The following is a 23,916-nucleotide window of genomic DNA, read 5'->3' as shown; positions in this document are numbered from 1 at the left end:
ATGGGGTCACTTATGGAGTTTTTCTGCTGTTCTGGCATATTAAGGCTATGTACCCACGGGACTCTGTATCTGCGGATTTTTCTGCATCAAAATCCGCAGCTTTCCTCCGGAGTCCGCACCTTTTCATAGGTGCGGATTTGACGCGGATTTGATGCGGATTTGACGTGGATTTTGTTGCGTATTTTGCGATTTTTTTTTTTTTTTAATTCAATTGAATAGGCAAAATCCGCACGAAAATCCGCAACAATAATTGACATGCTGCAGATTTTTCCGCACGAAAATCTGCAGGATTTCCGCTGCGGAAAAATCCGCAGCGTGGGCACAGCATTTCCCAAATGCCATAGAAATGGCTGGGGAGTAGCTGTGCTGCAGATTTCTGGAAAATCCGTGGCTTTTCCGCGAGAAATAGCCTTAGGCTATGTGCCCACGCTGCGGAAAATGCGCGGATTTTGCCGCGGATTTCTCGCGGAAAAGCAGCGGATTTTCCAGAAATCTGCATCACAGCTACTCCCCAGCCATTTCTATGGCATTTGGGAAATGCTGTGCCCACGCTGCGGATTTTTCCGCAGCGGAAATCGTGCGGATTTTCGTGCAGAAAAATCTGCAGCATGTCAAGTATTGTTGCGGATTTTCGTGCCGATTTTGCCTATTCAATTGAAGTAAAAAAAAAAAAATTTGCAAAATCCGCGTCAAATCCGCACCTATGAAAAGGTGCGGATTCCAGGGGAAAGCTGCGGATTTTGATGCATAAAAATCCGCAGATACAGAGTCCCGTGGGCACGTAGCCTAAGGGATCCGCAAATGTTGTCTGCAAATTATTCAAGCAAAATCTGTATTCCAAAAACCAAATAGTGCTCCTTTCTGCTCAGCCCTTCTGCTAGTTTCTGATGACATATAGGGCAACAAAACGTTCGGGAGAAATAGCGCAATAAATTGTGGGGTACATTTTTACCTTTTAATTTCTTGTGTAACTGACAAATTTGCTGATAATAAAAAAATTACATTTTTACCACTAGCATGTTATCTTTTCAAGTCCCAATGTTATAAAATTCTCTTAGGCACCTGAGGGTTCAAAATACTCACTACACCCCTATAGGAATTCCCTACGCAGTGACGTTTTCAATATGGGGTGACTTGTGGGGTTTCTGATGATCTGGCACCTCAGTGGCTCGGCTAATGGAGGCCACAATCTATTCATACAGAATCTGCATTCTAAATACCAAGTTGTGCTCCTTCCCATCTGATCCCCACTGTGGACTCAAATAGTAGTGTACAACCACATATGTGGTGCTGCCATGTTCGGGAAAAATTGCTTACCAAATTGTCCTGTCCATTTTCTCTTGTTATCCTGTGCGTGTATTAAAATTTTGAGGCTAAAGTTAAATTTTAGTTGAAAAAGAATACAATTTTCATTTTTACAGCTTAATGTAATAAAAGTCTGTGTAATTTGTGAGTTCAAAATACCCACCACATCAATATTCATTATAGAGTTTAATTTGCTAAATGGGGTCATATGTGGATGTTTCTATATTTTTGTCATGTCAGGGGCTCTGCAAATGCAACATGTCCTAATTTACATTCCAAAACTCAAACAACACTGTTCACTTTCTGAGTCCTGCCATGTGCCCAAACTTTAGTTTTTCACCATGCATGGAGTATGACTGTGTTCAGGTGAAATTGCGTAACAAATTATGGGGTCCATTTTCTCCTATTATCAAAATTACAAATCTTTGGCTAAAATAACATTTCAGTGGATAAGAACGTAACCATCATGCTCATATCCACATTTTAAAAATTTCTGTGAAGCGGTGGCACGGTGGTTCAGTGGTTAGCACTGCAGTCTTGCAGCGCTGGGGTCCTGGGTTTGAATCCCACCAAGGACAACATCTGCAAGGAGTTTGTATGTTCTCCCCATGTTTGCGTGGGTTTCCTCCGGGTTCTCTGTTTTCCTCCCACACTCCAAAGACATACAGATAGGGAATTTAGATTGTGAGCCCCAATGGTGACAGTGTTCCTGATGTATGTGAAGCGCTGCAGAATATGTTAGCGCTATATAATAAAGATTTTTTTTTTTTTTTTTAAGCACCTATGGGCTCAAAATGCTGAAGAAACCCCTAAATATATTCCTTGATGGGTATAGTTTCCAAAATGTAGTGACTTGTGGGAGGTTTCTGATGTACCTCAAGGGCCCTGAAACTTTGACATGGTGCATGCAATCAATTTCAGCCGAATTTGCTTTTTGAAAAAACATAACATATTTATGATAGTAATTACAGAACCCAAGAAAGCACTGCGAAGCTTTCAGAGATTTAGGTGGCACCCCCTCCTTAGTGGCTTTGACCTTTTGAGGGTTCAATTTGGAAACCTTTAATAGACAAGATATAACCCAGGAAGCTTACTTAAAACACATTTTTAATGTATAGCAAATGAAAAATTTTCTTTGGAGTACTGTGCATTACAGATGAGTGGAGCAATCCCCTGTAGTTCGGATTCAGGTCAAATTCTCGGAAATTTGCAGTTTCACACAAATTTGTTTAATGCAGTATGTTTTCTTAATTTATTAAAAACATGACTCAATATTTTAGATTATTTATTAGTATCACCATCCATTTAGTATATACACCTCTTTCTTCATCTATGTTGAATAAGATTATGGATGGCAAAATAGAAAGAAAGAAATATTGAAATGAAATAATTGAGTCATACATTTTGGGGAACTTACACTTTATACTTGACATTACCATCACCGTATGTGAATCACAAAGTGAAACAAATGAGTCAGCTGTCTTCACCAGATAACACAGAAGAGATGTGCAAAATCCTGCGGTCATGTGTAGCAAACAAAAGTCTGTGGTTTGCAGTATCTATCTCCATTCCACCTAATAGATAGAAAATAACACTTTTTTAACCAGGAATAAAAGAAAAAACTAAAATTGTGGAAATTACAATCATACAACTTATACAATTCTTTATCAACATTAATAACTAATATCCTTGGAAGGTAACTAAGCAAATTGCATACATTTGTGCTGTGAGAGGTTGAGACTTTCTGTAGAGAGAAGCCCCCACCACTATAATGCAAATTCTGCAGAAGGAATTCCATTTATTTGATGTAGTATTATTCTATCACTCTGTTGTGGTATTATTCCATCACTGTCATCATCATTTGTGCACTGTGATTACATACAGTATTTAGGGGTCTCTATTATGTCCCATGTCTGGATTTTCTGAATGCAGCTTCTACTAGTGGCAGCCTAAGAGTAGAGATGAGCGAACCGGTCGCGGTTCGGCTCGAGGTTGGTTCGCCGAACGGACCTCCCGTTCGAGTTCGGTTCGTCGAACGTTCGACGAACCGAACTCGAACTGCATAGGAAACAATGGCAGGCAATCACAAACACAGAAAAACACCTAGAAAACACCCTCAAAGGTGTCCTAAAGGTGACAAACAACTCAAACACATTGGAAAGTGACAAGGACATATACTCATGTGAAAACAAAACAGCTGGACAAGGAAAAAGAGGAGGACACACAGATATAGGCATGGCACGCCCTTCTAAAATCATGTAAAACACCGCAAGGTGACTCCAAGCGGAGTCTCCCTTTTTTTCCAAAAATTGGGCCACACAGACACCCACCCCATCAGTGGCAGCACTTGGGCCCTAGTTGCAAACAGGATGTTTTGATTTGCATCAAGCACATTCAAAAATACGCCATTCTTATCCGTCCCCAGGATGACACCGGGGTAGGTAGCAAAGTCTTTCCTGATCCCAGCTCTGTTCATCTTGGCTTCTTTTAAAAACACAGCAAGCAAGGGTTACTCCAAGCGGAGTCTCCCTTTTTTCCAAAAATTGGGCCCACACACACCCACCCCTTCAGTGGCAGCAGTTGTGCCCCAGTTGTACACTTCACAGCTAGATTTGCATCAAGCACATTCAAAAATACGCCATTCTTATCCGTCCCCAGGATGACACCGGGGTAGGTAGCAAAGTCTTTCCTGATCCCAGCTCTGTTCATCTTGGCTTCTTTTAAAAACACAGCAAGCAAGGGTTACTCCAAGCGGAGTCTCCCTTTTTTCCAAAAATTGGGCCACACAGACACCCACCCCATCAGTGGCAGCACTTGGGCCCTAGTTGCAAACAGGATGTTTTGATTTGCATCAAGCACATTCAAAAATACGCCATTCTTATCCGTCCCCAGGATGACACCGGGGTACGTAGATAAAGTCTTTGCTGATCCATGACTTGTTCATCTTGGCTTCTTTTAAAAACAATGTAAGCAAGGGTTACTCCAAGCGGAGTCTCCCTTTTTTTCCAAAAATTGGGCCACACAGACACCCACCCCATCAGTGGCAGCACTTGGGCCCTAGTTGCAAACAGGATGTTTTGATTTGCATCAAGCACATTCAAAAATACGCCATTCTTATCCGTCCCCAGGATGACACCGGGGTAGGTAGCAAAGTCTTTCCTGATCCCAGCTCTGTTCATCTTGGCTTCTTTTAAAAACACAGCAAGTAAGGGTTACTCCAAGCGGAGTCTCCCTTTTTTCCAAAAATTGGGCCCACACACACCCACCCCTTCAGTGGCAGCAGTTGTGCCCCAGTTGTACACTTCACAGCTAGATTTGCATCAAGCACATTCAAAAATACGCCATTCTTATCCGTCCCCAGGATGACACCGGGGTAGGTAGCAAAGTCTTTCCTGATCCCAGCTCTGTTCATCTTGGCTTCTTTTAAAAACACAGCAAGCAAGGGTTACTCCAAGCGGAGTCTCCCTTTTTTCCAAAAATTGGGCAACACAGACACCCACCCCATCAGTGGCAGCACTTGGGCCCTAGTTGCAAACAGGATGTTTTGATTTGCATCAAGCACATTCAAAAATACGCCATTCTTATCCGTCCCCAGGATGACACCGGGGTAGGTAGCAAAGTCTTTCCTGATCCCAGCTCTGTTCATCTTGGCTTCTTTTAAAAACACAGCAAGCAAGGGTTACTCCAAGCGGAGTCTCCCTTTTTTCCAAAAATTGGGCCCACACACACCCACCCCTTCAGTGGCAGCAGTTGTGCCCCAGTTGTACACTTCACAGCTAGATTTGCATCAAGCACATTCAAAAATATGCCATTCTTATCCGTCCCCAGGATGACACCGGGGTAGGTAGCAAAGTCTTTCCTGATCCCAGCTCTGTTCATCTTGGCTTCTTTTAAAAACACAGCAAGCAAGGGTTACTCCAAGCGGAGTCTCCCTTTTTTCCAAAAATTGGGCCACACAGACACCCACCCCATCAGTGGCAGCACTTGGGCCCTAGTTGCAAACAGGATGTTTTGATTTGCATCAAGCACATTCAAAAATACGCCATTCTTATCCGTCCCCAGGATGACACCGGGGTACGTAGATAAAGTCTTTGCTGATCCATGACTTGTTCATCTTGGCTTCTTTTAAAAACAATGTAAGCAAGGGTTACTCCAAGCGGAGTCTCCCTTTTTTTCCAAAAATTGGGCCACACAGACACCCACCCCATCAGTGGCAGCACTTGGGCCCTAGTTGCAAACAGGATGTTTTGATTTGCATCAAGCACATTCAAAAATACGCCATTCTTATCCGTCCCCAGGATGACACCGGGGTAGGTAGCAAAGTCTTTCCTGATCCCAGCTCTGTTCATCTTGGCTTCTTTTAAAAACACAGCAAGCAAGGGTTACTCCAAGCGGAGTCTCCCTTTTTTCCAAAAATTGGGCCCACACACACCCACCCCTTCAGTGGCAGCAGTTGTGCCCCAGTTGTACACTTCACAGCTAGATTTGCATCAAGCACATTCAAAAATACGCCATTCTTATCCGTCCCCAGGATGACACCGGGGTAGGTAGCAAAGTCTTTCCTGATCCCAGCTCTGTTCATCTTGGCTTCTTTTAAAAACACAGCAAGCAAGGGTTACTCCAAGCGGAGTCTCCCTTTTTTCCAAAAATTGGGCCACACAGACACCCACCCCATCAGTGGCAGCACTTGGGCCCTAGTTGCAAACAGGATGTTTTGATTTGCATCAAGCACATTCCAAATCCACAAGCATTTACTCTCCCCAGGATGACACAGGGGTAGTAAATTCCTTCTGGATCCATGACTTGTTCATTTTGATGAACGTCAGTCTGTCCACATTGTCACTGGACAGACGCGTGCGCTTATCTGTCAGCACACACCCAGCAGCACTGAATACACGTTCAGAGACAACGCTGGCAGCTGGACACGACAAAATCTCCAAGGCGTAACTGGAGAGCTCTGGCCATTTTTCTATGTTTGAAGCCCAAAAGGAGCAAGGCTCCAGTTGCACAGTCATGGCATCGATGTTCATTTGGAGATACTCCTGTATCATCCTCTCCAGCCGTTGAGTATGTGTCAGACTTGTTGTCTCTGGTGGCCTTGCAAAAGAGGGTCTAAAAAAATTATGAAAAGATTCCATAAAATTGCTGTTACCGGCACCAGATACGGTCCTACTGGTACGGGTAGACTGGTGAAGATGACGAGACCGTCCCATGTTTGTCAAGTTACAACTGGGAGATTCCCTCCCTGCACCTGCACGGTTGTTTAGTGGAAAAGCCGAGCTAAGATCGAGTAACAGCTTCTGCTGATACTCCTGCATACGTGCGTCCCTTTCTATGGCTGGAATTATGTCACAAAATTTGGACTTGTACCGGGGATCTAATAGTGTGGCAATCCAGTAGTCATCATCACTTCTAATTTTGACAATACGACTGTCATGTTGGAGGTAGTGCAACAAGAAGGCACTCATGTGTCTTGCGCAGCCATGCGGACCAAGTCCACGCTGTGTTTGTGGCATAGAGGTGCTAACCGTTCTTTCTTCCTCTGACATCTCCCCCCAACCTCTTTCAACTGAAATTTGACCAAGGTCTCCCTCATCCGCTGAGTCTTCCATGTCCATGGACAGTTCGTCCTCCATTTCTTCATGTTCTCCTGCACCTTGCTCAACATTTCGCCTGCTACTATGCGCCCTTGTCGATCCCTGTTCCCCATGGTCCCATGCCTGCTGCGTTGGTGATGATGAACGTCTGGATCTTGGTGATGTTGTTGTCCCTTGCACATATGAATCCTCCTGTAGTTCCTCCCCTTCATGTTGTCCCACCCCCTGACTCCGAATAGTGTTTAGCGTGTGCTCCAGCATGTAAATGACTGGAATCGTCATGCTGATAATGGCATTGTCAGAGCTAAACATATTCGTCGCCATGTCGAAACTGTGCAGAAGGGTGCATAGGTCCTTGATCTGAGACCACTCCATCAGGGTGATCTGCCCCACCTCTGCATCTCGTTGGCCCAGGCTATACGTCATGACGTATTGCACCAGGGCTCTGCGGTGCTGCCACAGTCGCTGTAACATGTGTAGAGTTGAATTCCAGCGTGTCGCCACATCGCATTTCAGGCGATGAACCGGCAGGCCGAAAGACTTCTGGAGCGATGCAAGTCGCTCAGCTGCGGCGCTTGAACGCCGGAAGTGAGCAGACAGTTTTCGTGCCCTGTTCAGAAGGCCATCTAGGCCGGGATAGTGTGTTAAAAATTGCTGCACGACAAGGTTCAACACGTGAGCCATACAAGGTACGTGTGTCACCTTGCCCAGGCGAAGGGCCGCACCCAGGTTTGCAGCATTGTCGCACACGGCCTTACCAGGCTGCAGGTTGAGTGGAGACAACCATTTATTAAACTCGGACCGCAGAGCTGACCACAACTCCTCAGCTGTGTGACTCTTATTACCAAGACATGTCAAGCTAAAGACCGCCTGATGCCGTTGCGCTCGGCTGCCAGCATAGTAATGAGGCGTGCGTGATTCCTTCTGCGCAGTGAGAACGCTGGTGGCCTGACCAGGCAGGCTTGGGGCGGAGGTGGAGGACCCAGATGAGGTGGAGGATGCAGAAGCTGTGGCGGAACTTGGACAGACAGAGGATTGACACACAAGTCGTGGGGACGGCAAGACTTGTGCAGCAGACCCTTCACCATCTATCACCATAGTTACCCAGTGCCCAGTCAGCGACATGTAACGTCCCTGTCCATGCTTACTGGTCCAAGTATCGGTGGTGAAATGCACCCGTTCACACACAGAGTTTCTCAAGGAAGCGGTGATGTTGTGTGCGACATGCTGGTGTAGCGCGGGCACACCTTTCTTAGAGAAGTAGTGGCGAGTAGGCATCTGGTACTGGGGCACAGCGACAGACATAAGGTCTCTAAAATCCTGTGTGTCCACTAGGCGGAAAGGCAGCATTTCGGTAGCCAACAGCTTACAGAGGGATAGAGTCAACCTCTTAGCTTTGTCATGGGTCGGAGGAAGTGGCCTTTTATTTGACCACATCTGAGGGACAGAGATCTGGCTGCTGTGTGTAGACGGTGTTGAGTAGGGTGTCCCTGGAAAAATGCAGGTTTGTGAGGAAAGTGCAGGCGGAGACATGATGTTGCCTTCATCCAACGTTGGTGCTATCGATGTCTGAGAGAGCTGTACACACTCACTTGTTTCCCCTTCCAAACCAACTGACGACCTTACAAGCAAACTGCCTGTTGCGGTTACAGTGGTGGAAGTTTTGCGTGGAAAAACAGGTGTGACAGCTGTCCCCACAGTCCTAGAAGATGAAGAGCGCGCGGATGCACTGGAAGGGGCGGGCGGTGGATGGTTCGCTCCGCTAGCCGGCATTGCAGCACGGTGAGCTTCCCACCGGGACTTATGATATTTATTCATGTGACGATTCATGGAAGAAGTTGTCAAACTGCTGAGGTTTTGACCTCTACTAACAGAATCATGACAAATGTTACATATCACATGAGTTGGGCGATCTTTTTCGATGTGAAAAAAGGCCCAGGCTAGGCAAGGCTTAGAGGCCATGCGACCTGTTGATCCACCCCGAATAATGCTCATAGGCAGAGTGGTGGCTGAGGATGCAGTTGTAGACGTGCTACCAGTGCTCCGACTCTGTCCAGGAAGGCGCAAGGTAACTTCGTCGTCGGTTGCATCCTCCTCCACCGCCTCTGTTGACCTCCTCGAGTGCCTGACTGGGGGTTGACAGTAGGTGGGATCTAGAACGTCATCATCAATTGTTGTGTTTGCACTCCCCTCCCCCTCAGACCGAGCCTCTTCTTGCCCTGACCGAATATTTAAGTTGTCATCCCAATCGGGTATCTGCGTCTCATCTTCATCAGTATGTTCCTCATTGTCTATAACCACAGGTGTTACAGTTTGTGACAAAGGGTCAACATTATGCTCAGAAACTTGGTCCTCACGGCCTGAATCTGAGTCACAAAGGTTCTGGGCATCACTGCAGACCATTTCCTGTTCTGTACTCACTGTAGCTTGGGAGCAGACCTCTGATTCCCAGGCTATAGTGTGACTGAACAGCTCTGCAGACTCAGCCATCTCAGTTCCACCATACTGTGCAGGGCTGATGGAGACTTCAGAGCTGGGAGAAATCAAGTGTGATTGGGATGACAACTCAGAGGAATGGTGTTTTTTGGATGCGGTACTTGAAGTGGCTGAGAGGGCACTTGTTGGACCACTTGAGATCGATTCAAGCATTTTCCTTTTTTGCCCATCATCTACCTTTGTTCCTCTTGTTCGTGTCCGTAAAAAAGGGAGCACATCGGATTGTCCACAATAAGTAGTAGACATCTTACTTTTGCTAGTAGATGGTCTATCTTCAGCAGATGATAATGGAGCTTTGCCACCTTCCCCACTGACAAAACATTTTTTGCCTTTTCCACCACGCCTCTTCCCCTTTCCACCAGCATCTGTCATTTTGCCACTCATGTTGATTGCGACAAGATTGTGGACTGAAAATGTGGTAGTAAAAATTGAGAGGTGGTGAAGATTGCAGTGGTGGTCTAGCTTTATTAACAGCAGAATAATAAAGAATAAATATCCCTGACAATGTAACTTAGTTATAATTCGTTGGAGTGTGCAACGCAGGCAGACGTGCTGCAAATGTCTTGGCACTAGTGGGACTATAGCAAAGTCCAATAGCCACGTATAGGATGCCACTAGGTACACTGAGTGTTTGCTAGTATAATGGCTTCGTTATAATTAGTTGGAGTGTGCAACGCAGGCAGATGTGCTCTGCAAATGTCTTTGCACTAGTGGGACTATAGCAAAGTCCAATAGCCACGTATAGGATGCCACTAGGTACACTGAGTGTTTGCTAGTAAAATTGCTTAGTTTAAAAAACTTGGAGTGTGCAATGCAGGCAGATGTGCTCTGCAAATGTCTTGGCCCTAGTGGGACTATAGCAAAGTCCAATAGCCACGTATAGGATGCCACTAGGTACACTGAGTGTGTGCTAGTATAATGGCTTCGTTATAATTAGTTGGAGTGTGCAACGCAGGCAGATGCGCTCTGCAAATGTCTTGGCACTAGTGGGACTATAGCAAAGTCCAATAGTCACGTATAGGATGCCACTAGGTACACTGAGTGTTTGCTAGTATAATGGCTTCGTTATAATTAGTTGGAGTGTGCAACGCAGGCAGATGCGCTCTGCAAATGTCTTGGCACTAGTGGGACTATAGCAAAGTCCAATAGCCACATATAGGATGCCACTAGGTACACTGAGTGTTTGCTAGTATAATGGCTTCGTTATAATTTGTTGTAGTGTGCAACGCAGGCAGATGCGCTCTGCAAATGTCTTGGCACTAGTGGGACTATAGCAAAGTCCAATAGCCACGTATAGGATGCCACTAGGTACACTGAGTGTGTGCTAGTATAATGGCTTCGTTATAATTAGTTGGAGTGTGCAACGCAGGCAGATGCGCTCTGCAAATGTCTTGGCACTAGTGGGACTATAGCAAAGTCCAATAGCCACGTATAGGATGCCACTAGGTACACTGAGTGTTTGCTAGTATAATGGCTTCGTTATAATTTGTTGGAGTGTGCAACGCAGGCAGATGCGCTCTGCAAATGTCTTGGCACTAGTGGGACTATAGCAAAGTCCAATAGCCACGTATAGGATGCCACTAGGTACACTGAGTGTTTGCTAGTATAATGGCTGAGTTTAAAAAACTTGGAGTGTGCAATGCAGGCAGATGTGCTCTGCTAATGTCTTTGCACTAGTGGGACTATAGCAAAGTCCAATAGCCACGTATAGGATGCCACTAGGTACACTGAGTGTTTGCTAGTAAAATTGCTTAGTTTAAAAAACTTGGAGTGTGCAATGCAGGCAGATGTGCTCTGCAAATGTCTTGGCCCTAGTGGGACTATAGCAAAGTCCAATAGCCACGTATAGGATGCCACTAGGTACACTGAGTGTGTGCTAGTATAATGGCTTCGTTATAATTAGTTGGAGTGTGCAACGCAGGCAGATGCGCTCTGCAAATGTCTTGGCACTAGTGGGACTATAGCAAAGTCCAATAGCCACGTATAGGATGCCACTAGGTACACTGAGTGTTTGCTAGTATAATGGCTTCGTTATAATTTGTTGTAGTGTGCAACGCAGGCAGATGCGCTCTGCAAATGTCTTGGCACTAGTGGGACTATAGCAAAGTCCAATAGCCACGTATAGGATGCCACTAGGTACACTGAGTGTGTGCTAGTATAATGGCTTCGTTATAATTAGTTGGAGTGTGCAACGCAGGCAGATGCGCTCTGCAAATGTCTTGGCACTAGTGGGACTATAGCAAAGTCCAATAGCCACGTATAGGATGCCACTAGGTACACTGAGTGTTTGCTAGTATAATGGCTTCGTTATAATTAGTTGGAGTGTGCAACGCAGGCAGATGCGCTCTGCAAATGTCTTGGCACTAGTGGGACTATAGCAAAGTCCAATAGCCACGTATAGGATGCCACTAGGTACACTGAGTGTTTGCTAGTATAATGGCTTCGTTATAATTTGTTGGAGTGTGCAACGCAGGCAGATGCGCTCTGCAAATGTCTTGGCACTAGTGGGACTATAGCAAAGTCCAATAGCCACGTATAGGATGCCACTAGGTACACTGAGTGTTTGCTAGTATAATGGCTGAGTTTAAAAAACTTGGAGTGTGCAATGCAGGCAGATGTGCTCTGCTAATGTCTTTGCACTAGTGGGACTATAGCAAAGTCCAATAGCCACGTATAGGATGCCACTAGGTACACTGAGTGTTTGCTAGTAAAATTGCTTAGTTTAAAAAACTTGGAGTGTGCAATGCAGGCAGATGTGCTCTGCAAATGTCTTGGCCCTAGTGGGACTATAGCAAAGTCCAATAGCCACGTATAGGATGCCACTAGGTACACTGAGTGTGTGCTAGTATAATGGCTTCGTTATAATTAGTTGGAGTGTGCAACGCAGGCAGATGCGCTCTGCAAATGTCTTGGCACTAGTGGGACTATAGCAAAGTCCAATAGCCACGTATAGGATGCCACTAGGTACACTGAGTGTTTGCTAGTATAATGGCTTCGTTATAATTTGTTGTAGTGTGCAACGCAGGCAGATGCGCTCTGCAAATGTCTTGGCACTAGTGGGACTATAGCAAAGTCCAATAGCCACGTATAGGATGCAACTAGGTACACTGAGTGTGTGCTAGTATAATGGCTTCGTTATAATTAGTTGGAGTGTGCAACGCAGGCAGATGCGCTCTGCAAATGTCTTGGCACTAGTGGGACTATAGCAAAGTCCAATAGCCACGTATAGGATGCCACTAGGTACACTGAGTGTTTGCTAGTATAATGGCTTCGTTATAATTAGTTGGAGTGTGCAACGCAGGCAGATGCGCTCTGCAAATGTCTTGGCACTAGTGGGGCTATAGCAAAGTCCAATAGCCACGTATAGGATGCCACTAGGTACACTGTGTGTTTGCTAGTATAATGGCTGAGTTTAAAAAACTTGGAGTGTGCAATGCAGGCAGATGTGCTCTGCTAATGTCTTTGCACTAGTGGGACTATAGCAAAGTCCAATAGCCACGTATAGGATGCCACTAGGTACACTGAGTGTTTGCTAGTAAAATTGCTTAGTTTAAAAAACTTGGAGTGTGCAATGCAGGCAGATGTGCTCTGCAAATGTCTTGGCCCTAGTGGGACTATAGCAAAGTCCAATAGCCACGTATAGGATGCCACTAGGTACACTGAGTGTGTGCTAGTATAATGGCTTCGTTATAATTAGTTGGAGTGTGCAACGCAGGCAGATGCGCTCTGCAAATGTCTTGGCACTAGTGGGACTATAGCAAAGTCCAATAGCCACGTATAGGATGCCACTAGGTACACTGAGTGTTTGCTAGTATAATGGCTTCGTTATAATTTGTTGTAGTGTGCAACGCAGGCAGATGCGCTCTGCAAATGTCTTGGCACTAGTGGGACTATAGCAAAGTCCAATAGCCACGTATAGGATGCCACTAGGTACACTGAGTGTTTGCTAGTATAATGGCTTCGTTATAATTAGTTGGAGTGTGCAACGCAGGCAGATGCGCTCTGCAAATGTCTTGGCACTAGTGGGACTATAGCAAAGTCCAATAGCCACGTATAGGATGCCACTAGGTACACTGTGTGTTTGCTAGTATAATGGCTGAGTTTAAAAAACTTGGAGTGTGCAATGCAGGCAGATGTGCTCTGCTAATGTCTTTGCACTAGTGGGACTATAGCAAAGTCCAATAGCCACGTATAGGATGCCACTAGGTACACTGAGTGTTTGCTAGTAAAATTGCTTAGTTTAAAAAACTTGGAGTGTGCAATGCAGGCAGATGTGCTCTGCAAATGTCTTGGCCCTAGTGGGACTATAGCAAAGTCCAATAGCCACGTATAGGATGCCACTAGGTACACTGAGTGTGTGCTAGTATAATGGCTTCGTTATAATTAGTTGGAGTGTGCAACGCAGGCAGATGCGCTCTGGAAATGTCTTGGCACTAGTGGGACTATAGCAAAGTCCAATAGCCACGTATAGGATGCCACTAGGTACACTGAGTGTTTGCTAGTATAATGGCTTCGTTATAATTTGTTGTAGTGTGCAACGCAGGCAGATGCGCTCTGCAAATGTCTTGGCACTAGTGGGACTATAGCAAAGTCCAATAGCCACGTATAGGATGCCACTAGGTACACTGAGTGTTTGCTAGTATAATGGCTTCGTTATAATTAGTTGGAGTGTGCAACGCAGGCAGATGCGCTCTGCAAATGTCTTGGCACTAGTGGGACTATAGCAAAGTCCAATAGCCACGTATAGGATGCCACTAGGTACACTGTGTGTTTGCTAGTATAATGGCTGAGTTTAAAAAACTTGGAGTGTGCAATGCAGGCAGATGTGCTCTGCTAATGTCTTTGCACTAGTGGGACTATAGCAAAGTCCAATAGCCACGTATAGGATGCCACTAGGTACACTGAGTGTTTGCTAGTAAAATTGCTTAGTTTAAAAAATTTGGAGTGTGCAATGCAGGCAGATGTGCTCTGCAAATGTCTTGGCCCTAGTGGGACTATAGCAAAGTCCAATAGCCACGTATAGGATGCCACTAGGTACACTGAGTGTGTGCTAGTATAATGGCTTCGTTATAATTAGTTGGAGTGTGCAACGCAGGCAGATGCGCTCTGCAAATGTCTTGGCACTAGTGGGACTATAGCAAAGTCCAATAGCCACGTATAGGATGCCACTAGGTACACTGAGTGTTTGCTAGTATAATGGCTTAGTTAGAATGAGTTGGAGTGTGCAGAGGACAAGAGGGTACAGTGGCAGGATTGTGGTGCTCTGGGTAGAGGAATGGAAGCCTGCCTTTCTATTCCCTCCTAATGGTGAAATGCAGGGAGGAAATCCCTGACCTGGGCTACACAGACGCTGTTGCTGTTTGCAGGACCTGTCACCTATGGCTCTCTGACCCTGCCGGTACGAGCCCTTAAAAGGACTGCTAGAATGTGCTCTCCCTAAGCTGTCTAACGCTGTGTATGCAGCGCATACAGCTGTATCGGCGATAGGACAAAGGACGGAACTGCGACAGTGATGTCTGACACCAAAGACGCAGAAGGCAGATAATGGCGATCGTGAAGAAAATGTCCGGTTTTATAATGCAGGGACATGTGACATGCAGATCCTATCACACATGCCGTTGCTTCTCTGCCTCAAAGTCCACTTAGGTGTGTGTGTGTCTGTGATTGGCTGACATGCTGGCCAGCCCCACAAGACGCGCGCGCTTAGGGAAGGAAGACAAGAAAAAAAAAAAAAAAATGGCGATCGCCATTATAGAAACAGCAGTGATCTGAAGGCGCTGTTCACGCACACTATACACTGAAATGTGATAATAGTTTGATTCACAGAGTGACTTACACTATTACAGCAGAAACCAAGCTAAGATTTAGCTGTTTTTTGGCTGCTAGAACCGTTCTCGAACGTTTCTAGAACTATCGAGCTTTTGCAAAAAGCTCGAGTTCTAGTTCGATCTAGAACATGCCCCAAAATCACTCGAGCCTAGAACTGGAGAACCACGAACCACGAACCGCGCTCAACTCTACCTAAGAGGTACTTTGCACACTACGACATTGCAGCTGCGATGTCGGTGGGGTCAAATCGAAAGTGACGCACATCCGGCGTTGCTGTCGATATCGGAGTGTATAAATCGTTTTTGATACGATTAACGAGCGTAAAAGCGTCGAAATCGTATCATCGGTGTAGCGTTGGTCATTTCCATAATTTCGGAAGGACCGATGTTACGATGTTGTTCCTCGTTCCTGCGGCAGCACACATCGCTGTGTGTGAATCCGCAGGAGCAAGAAACATCTTCAACCTGCGGCTCACGCCAGCTATGCGGAAGGAAGGAGGTGGGCGGGATATTAACGTCCCACTCATCTCCGCCCCTCGGCTTCTATTGGCCGCCTGCCGTGTGATGTCACTGTGATGCCGCCCAACCCGCCCCCTTAGTAAGGAGGCAGTTTGCCGGCCAGAGCGACGTCGCAGGGCAGGTAAGTCCGTGTGAAGCTGCCGTAGCGATAATGTTCACTACGGCAGCTATAACACAATATCGTATATGCGACGGGGGCGGGGACTATCGCGCTTGGCATCGCAAGCATCGGCTTGTGATGTCGTAGTGTGCAAAGTACCCCTTAGAGTTTACAAACTTTTTGAGTTTGATGCAATTAGTCTTTGGTAAACTTTCCTACAATTGTATCATTTATCCCCTTAACCACCCGGCGATTGTCCTTTTTTCATTTCTGTTCAAAGCTAGGGTCTCCCTGAGAATCTGCCTTCATATCTTGTTTTAAATAAAAGGGGGCATTTCCAGTGTGACTTGTGATGGCCACTCACTGCTCTCCTGATGTCACTGCAGAACTATGTGTGATTATAAGGCCTCACTCCCACTAGCTTATAGCATTCAATGTGAGAGAATTGGATGCGATATGCTAATAACCCTTGGCTTGGGCCCTGCTGCCATCGTAAGTGTCATGCAACTGTGATCCAATATTGGGATCGGATCACAGGCGCAGAGAAGAGGCAAGGAGTAATCTCTCCATCTTTTCTGCTGCCTGTCTTTGCATATATTGGACAACACTTGGATAACATCCGAGTGCAGTGCGATGTTTCACACATACTCTTAAGGCCGCTTTACATTATACGACATTGCTAAAGCGATGTCATTGGGGTCACGGAATTTGTGACGCACATCCGGCCGCGTTAGTGATGTCGTTGCGTGTGACACCTATGAGCAATTTTGAATCATCGCAAAAACGTGCAAAATCGGTGACATGCACCCCTATTCCCAATTATCGTTGCTGCTGCAGGTACGATGTTGTTCGTCGTTCCTGCGGCAGCACACATCGCTATGTGTGGCACCCCAGGAACGAGGAACCTCACCTTACCTGTGGCCGTCAGCAATGAGGAAGGAAGGAGGTGGGCGGGATGTTATGTCCCGCTCATCTCCGCCCCTCCGCTTCTATTGGGCGTCTGTTTAATGACGCCGCTATGACGCTGAACAAACCGCCCCCTTAGAAAGGAGGCGATTCGCCGGTCGCTAGGCAGGTAAGTAGTGAGACGGGTCCGCACGATTTTGTGCACCACGGACAGCGATTTGCCCGTGACTCACAAGCGATGGGGATGGGTATCTCGCTAACGAGATCGCAGTGTGTAAAGCGGCCTTTAGACTTATATGAGTGCATGTGATGTGAAACTCGCTGCCAAATGCAGCATGCTGACATTTTTTTTTCATGCCAATTTGGCATGAGAAAAAAAATAACAGACTGCCTCATTGCATAACACAGGTTCGATTACAATCTGATGTCTTATCATATTGCACTTGTCCGTGTTAATCGCAAGTGGCAGTGAGGATTAACTGACACAGCTGCAGAACTGTGTGTGATTATAACTGACACATCTGCAGAACTGTGTGTAATTATAACTGACAAATCTGCAGAACTATGTATGATTATAATTAGTGATGAGTGAGTATGCTTGTTACTACTCGGTACTCGCAGGAGTATCACTGTACTTGGGCTACTCGGCGGGGACCGAGTAATCTCGCGATACTCGTGCTGTACTCGTGGTCTTCATCCCTGCATGTTGGCGCTCTTTTGAGAGCCAGCCCTCATGCAGGGATTGGCTGGCAGACCACTGCAATGCCACAGCCCTGTTAGTTGTGGAATTGCAGTGATTGGCCGGCCTGCACAGCGTGACCGAGCCTTTATACCGGCGGGCGCGCTGTGCTCTGCTCACAGCCATCCAGACAGTCAGTGCAGGGAGAGGGTCGCTGCTTCAGGGAAAGGTTTGCGGCCCTTTATAGTTAGTTCCGGAGCAGGACTGCAAACAGTGTGACCAGAAGTCCTTCTCAGGACATACAATAAGTTGTATACAGGCAGGCAGGGTATAGCCAGGTCGGAGTACAGTAGCAGAGTCCTTCTCAGGACTATTGTTGCTATATACAGGGCACCAAAACAGAACAAAAAATTCAAGAGAAAACCGATTAAGTCAAACAGTATAACAATTTTATTATTAAAAATGATTGCCAAAATGGCAGAGAACCTAAAAACAGTGGCATCACATGTATAAATATTTTGTACAGTGGGAGCCGGTATCAAGGTACAGGTACTATATTATTCGTCTGAGGCAAAAAAATGGCATACAAAAATGTAAAAACTTCAGCTGGTAGTTGGTTAGAATGCAATGAAAAAAAGGGGGGGGGTGGTGGAGTACCAAAATGATACAACATCAATAGTGTAGTCATACAGGGAAAAACCAACAGATAACAGCCTGCACATGTATTTTAGTGTGAATGATAGTAATGAGTGAAGGTTTAAATGAAGGAAGTGTACCAATGAGGCATATGCAAGAACAGTTGATAACATGCATGAGGATTATAAGATCTATGGTGCAAGGGGTAACTGAGGCAAAGAATTCAGCCAGGGTTTAAGTACAAGAAGGCATATGAAGAGGGTTTTTTTACCTAGACAGAGAGATACCAGTGCTCGCATGTGATGCCAGCCCCGACGCGCACGTTTCGGCGTCACCTTCGTCAGGGGGTGGAGTCATCATGGTCAGGGTCCCGATATATATATTAGAAAGACTGGCTGAAGAACCAATGGGAAGGAATGGTGTGGGGATGTATACATCATGTGACAAACATAGCAAACGCCATGAGTGGCTACAGTGTATGTCACTCAACAGAAACCGGAAGTATGTGGACGGAAGTGATCCTCATTAGGGTAAACGCGCGTCACGCCATCTTGCCCACCCAGGAGACAGTCACGAATCGTGACGACACCTGGGGAAGTACAGGGGGGCGTGAGTATGGTGACGCGCGACCAGAAAACATGAACCAGAAGTGCGAGCCAGCCCACTGTCCCATGATTGGCTGCAATATATGTCAATCACAGGGAAGCGAAAATTATACGGCCAAAAATAACCCTCAGTGGGGCGCGCGCACATCACAAACAAACCACCCACCCAGGCGAAGGTCGCAGATCGTAAAAACACCTAAGGGAGTACAGGGGGGCGTGGATGTAGTGGCGCGCTGGCCAAAGAGCGCATTCAGGGAGTGCATTCCCACATCCAGCCCCATGAGTGGCTACAGTGTAAGTCACTCACAGAGAGGGAGTGTACGGCCAGGAATAACCCACAAAGGGGCGTGCACACATCACACCGCCCCGTCCTCCCAAAAGAGCAGTCACGAATCTGAGGGAAAACAGGGGGGCGCGGACATAGTAACGCACGGCCGAAAGAAACATCGATGGAATGCAGATCAGCACCCTACACCCGCATCAACCCCAGAGATGTCAAACATAAATATGGTAGCATTCAGGAAGGAGGTACGGAGTGCTAATACAGGCAGGGTATAGCCAGGTCGGAATACAGGCTAGTGACCAGAAGAGTCCTTGTCAGGACTATTGTAGCAGTATACAGGCAGGCAGGCAGGCAGGCAGGGTATATAGCCATTCCTAGTGGTGACCGTACACCAGCCTTCATCATATCTGGGGCTGGTGTACACAGTCTAAAACAGTCCAGATAGTGTCAGACTTCTCAGTAATTTTTTCTCCTAAAAACCTGTTAGGTTCTTATTGCGTCCGTGCTTGCATTTAAAAACCGCACGTGTGTGCCTGTCGGTGGCAGCGTACAGGTGCACTTGTGTGCGTTTTTCACAAACTATTATATAACGCACAAGTCTAGTGTATAATACACGTCAGTCAGCAGTGGCTGATAGTGTCAGACTTCTCAGTAATTGTCGCTCCTAAAAACCTGTTAGGTTCTTATTGCGTCCGTGCTTGCATTTAAAAACCGCACGTGTGTGCCTGTCGGTGGCAGCGTACAGGTGCACTTGTGTGCGTTTTTCACAAACTATTATATAACGCACAAGTCTAGTGTATAATACACGTCAGTCAGCAGTGGCTGATAGTGTCAGACTTCTCAGTAATTGTCGCTCCTAAAAACCTGTTAGGTTCTTATTGCGTCCGTGCTTGCATTTAAAAACCGCACGTGTGTGCCTGTCGGTGGCAGCGTACAGGTGCACTTGTGTGCGTTTTTCACAAACTATTATATAACGCACAAGTCTAGTGTATAATACACGTCAGTCAGCAGTGGCTGATAGTGTCAGACTTCTCAGTAATTGTCGCTCCTAAAAACCTGTTAGGTTCTTATTGCGTCCGTGCTTGCATTTAAAAACTGCACGTGTGTGCCTGTCGGTGGCAGCGTACAGGTGCACTTGTGTGCGTTTTTCACAAACTATTATATAACGCACAAGTCTAGTGTATAATACACGTCAGTCAGCAGTGGCTGATAGTGTCAGACTTCTCAGTAATTGTCGCTCCTAAAAACCCGTTAGGTTCTTATTGCGTCCGTGCTTGCATTTAAAAACCGCACGTGTGTGCCTGTCGGTGGCAGCGTCAGGCTCCATATTGTCCCTGGATAGAGACGTGCATGATGGCCTGTAAACCTGAAGTGCCCATTGTAAGGCAGTGGGTCTATTGTAGTATAGCCCTTAGGCAGGGCAGCCAAAAATTTGGAGGCTCCACATTGTCCCTGGATAGAGATGTGCATGAGGGCCTCAAAACATTGTTACCATTGCAAAGGAGCGGGTCTCCTGTCGTTGTAATGCCCATTCTGAAAGAATGGGCGAAAAAATTTACCACTGGGGGTATACCTGAAACAACGGCCTAACTATTGTAACGGTCATCATGATGGCGCATGAGAAGAAGGAGGAGCAGTCCAGCGATTAGCCAAAGTCCAGAAGTGTGTTACCATGGTTGAGTGGAGGTACATGGCAAATTCCCGTTACAAACTTTAAATTCCGCTGTCATTTGCTGGTGGTGTGGTGAAGTCTGGCCCAATCCAACCCTTGTTCATCTTGATCAGAGTCAGCCTGTCAGCATTTACAGTTGACAGGCGGGTGCGTTTATCTGTAATGATTCCACCTGCGGCACTAAAAACACGCTCTGACAAAACGCTAGCGGCAGGGCAGGCCAGGACTTCCAAAACGTAGAGAGCCAATTCATGCCACATGTCTGTCCAGCTTGGATACCCATTAATTGTAAGGCACAGAGGAATGTCGGAGTACAGTTGTTTGATCTGCAAGTTACTCCTTGAGCATCTGGGCAAACTTAGGATTTCTTGTGGCACTACCTTGCACCTCAGGGGCTGTGGTATGTGAGGGGCTGAGAAAACTGTCCCACATCTTAAAGACTGTTCCCCTACCTCTGGCGGATTGGACTTGTGCCCCTCTCGGCTGTACGCCTTGGTTGTCCACTGATTCCTGACCTATGCCGCTAGCGTTTTGTGAGGGGAATGCTTTGCCTACTTCCGTGACTATGGCCTTCTGGAACTGCTGCATTTTTCCTGACCTCTCCGCCTAGGGAATAAGAGACATAAAGTTCTCCTTTTAGCGTGGGTCTAACAGTGTTACCAACCAGTAATGATTGTCGGCCAAGATGTTCTTAACGCGAGGGTCACGAGACAGGCAGCTTACCATAAAGTCAGCCATGTGTGCCAGACTCTTAACAGCCATCACTTCAGTATCCTGACCAACACGATGACTGAACATGCTGTCCTCCTCCTCCTCCTCATCATCTACCCTGTCCTCTGGCCAGCCACGCTGAACCGAGGATATGACTGCATGTCATATCCTCAATTTGGCCAGAGAGTTGCTCCATGTCTTCATCCTCCTCCTCGTCATAGTCCTCCACTGCACGTTGTGATGAGACGAGGCTGGGCTGTGTGTTATCACTCACACCCACTACTGTTTCTTGCTCAAACTCATCGCGCTCCGGCTGCAATGCATCATGGTTGTTTTTATAGCAGAGACCATTTTAGAAGGCAGAGAAGCGGTATGGTGACGCTAATAATGTCGTCATCGCCGCTCACCATCTTGGTGGAGTCCTCAAAGTTTTGCCGGATGGTACATAGGTCGGACATCCATCTCCACTCCTCAGGTGTTATGTGTGGAGTTTGACCCATTTCCCGATGGCTTAGGTGATGCAGGTACTCAACAACTGCCCTCTTCTGCTCACATATCCTGACCAACATGTGCAGAGTTGAATTCCAATGCGTGGGGACATCACACACCAGTCTGTGAGCCGGAAGATGCAAACGGCGCTGAAAGCCGGCAAGGCCGGCTGAAGCAGTAGGTGACTTTCGAAAATGTGCAGACAGGCGGCGAACTTTTACCAGCAGATCAGACAGCTCTGGGTATGACTTTAGAAACCGCTGAACCACGAGGTTGAGCACATGGGCCACGCATGGAACATGTGTCAGTTGGCCTCGCCTCAAAGCCGCCACCAGGTTCCGGCCATTGTCACACACGACCTTTCCTGGCTTTAGGTTCAGAGTTGTGAGCCAGTGATCTGCCTGCTGTTTCAGAGCTGTCCACACCTCTTCTGCATTGTGGGGTTTGTCACCTATGCAGATTAGCTTCAGTACTGCCTGTTGCCGCTTCGCCGAGGCAGTGCTGCAGTGCTTCTGTGTCGCCCTGGACAAGCCAGGGGCCACAGAGCACAACACTTAAACACCCCACACTCCCTGCAGGCATATCATAGTCAAAACACAAAATCCTTGTTGCCTTCCCCAGGGGCTGTTGTCCACACCAGGGTGTGGAGCCAGGCGGTTGGTCTCCACCCACCAAGGAGGAGGGAAAACACAGGCAGTGAGAGTTAAGCTAAGGAAGTGGAAGGAGGAAAGTAGTAGAGAGGAGAAAAGTGACAGCAAAGAGCCTGAAGTTGGTCCGGGTGTGTGGCCCGGACAGGACAGCAAGGTTGGCAGGATGTGGTGACCGTCTGCAGTGGAGGCCGATTGGAGTCTGCCGTAAGGACCGTGGACGGGTGGTGACCCGGCCGTACCGGACCGGTATACAAAGAGAAGCCAGCACCATTGTCAGAGGACTTTCGGATCCCGGCAAGGCTTGGTGTCGCCGTGAATTTGCCAAATCCGTTAGTGAAGGGGACCTCAGGGTTTCCAAACAGCCAAGTCCCGATAGAAGGCAACCGTCCAACCGTGAAGGGGAGACACCGCCACCACCAAGGACAACCGTCTCCCAGGGCCAGCGCCTGTGGGCAAAAGGGGCTCCTCCGGCCCATATCTAGGTCGGGGAGCGGGTTACCGGTGGGAAATCATCACTACCAACACTTAACTTAGGTGCAGGGAGAGACAGTCATCACTAACCTGCAGGGAGGAACAACCGCAGCCGTCCGAGGGACCCGTCCATCCAGCCACTTGTTTTACCGTGAACTGTGTCATCATCATTGGGCTGAGTGAGTACCTCCATGCCGTGCGGCACAGCGCTGCCCCTGCGACCCTGCACCTCATCAGGCCCCGCAATCCGCCTGTCATCCATCTCTACCCCATCACCGGGCCCCGGGACAACCAACCTCCCTACCCACGGAGGGGAGAAATAACAACAAAGCTGCTCCCTGTCACAGGCTCCCGGGATCCCCGTCCAGAGCAGCGGTGGTGTCCACACAATCACCACAACCGTGGGTGGCGTCACGGACAATATCCCCAAAACCCAAACCACCCCTTTTCACTCACGGGCGAGTAGCGCCGCTTGAGTCCCCGGGATCCGGCCATCGCTCGAGCCAACGAGCAGCAGCAGCCGTAGAGCAGCGGCAGCCGGACCCGAGCAGTGGGAGAGCGCAGCGTCCCCTCCTCCGCCCGCGACACTTCCAGCTTGGGACTGGTGTGGAGGGTAAAGTGGATGAGGATGCGCAGGAGGAGGAGGAGGCTGAGGAGCATGAGATTCCGGAGCTGTAGAGTGTGGGTGAAACCCTGACTGAGGTAGGGCCTGCAAAACTTGGTGTGTGAAGGACGTGTTCCGTCCCTCGCTCAGACTGGGTCCCAGCTTCCACAATATTAACCCAGTGTGACGTCAACGAGATGTAGCGGCCTTGCCCACATGCACTTGTACACGTGTCTGTGGTTAGGTGGACTTTGGGTGAAACAGCGTTGTTCAGGGCACGTGTGATGTTTTGTGACACGTGGTTATGCAATGCGGGGACGGCACACCAGGAGAAATAGTGGCGGCTGGGGACCGAGTAACGTGGG

At 47.4% G+C, this 23,916-nt stretch overlaps 1 protein-coding gene across 1 annotated transcript in view; it reads right to left on the bottom strand.

The window, feature by feature from the left end:
- Positions 1-2,561: 2,561 nt before the first annotated feature.
- Positions 2,562-23,916, bottom strand: part of LOC142246637 (inducible T-cell costimulator-like) — an 83,682-nt gene continuing 62,327 nt past the window's right edge. Inside the window, exon 5 of the mRNA XM_075319705.1 lies at positions 2,562-2,879. The gene's annotated coding sequence lies outside the window, so the exon portion shown is untranslated. The remainder of the gene's footprint in view (positions 2,880-23,916) is intronic.

Source organism: Anomaloglossus baeobatrachus, chromosome 7 (assembly GCF_048569485.1).
Source record: "Anomaloglossus baeobatrachus isolate aAnoBae1 chromosome 7, aAnoBae1.hap1, whole genome shotgun sequence".
NCBI lineage: Eukaryota > Metazoa > Chordata > Amphibia > Anura > Aromobatidae > Anomaloglossus > Anomaloglossus baeobatrachus.
This window is presented reverse-complemented; position numbering and strand designations above follow the sequence as displayed.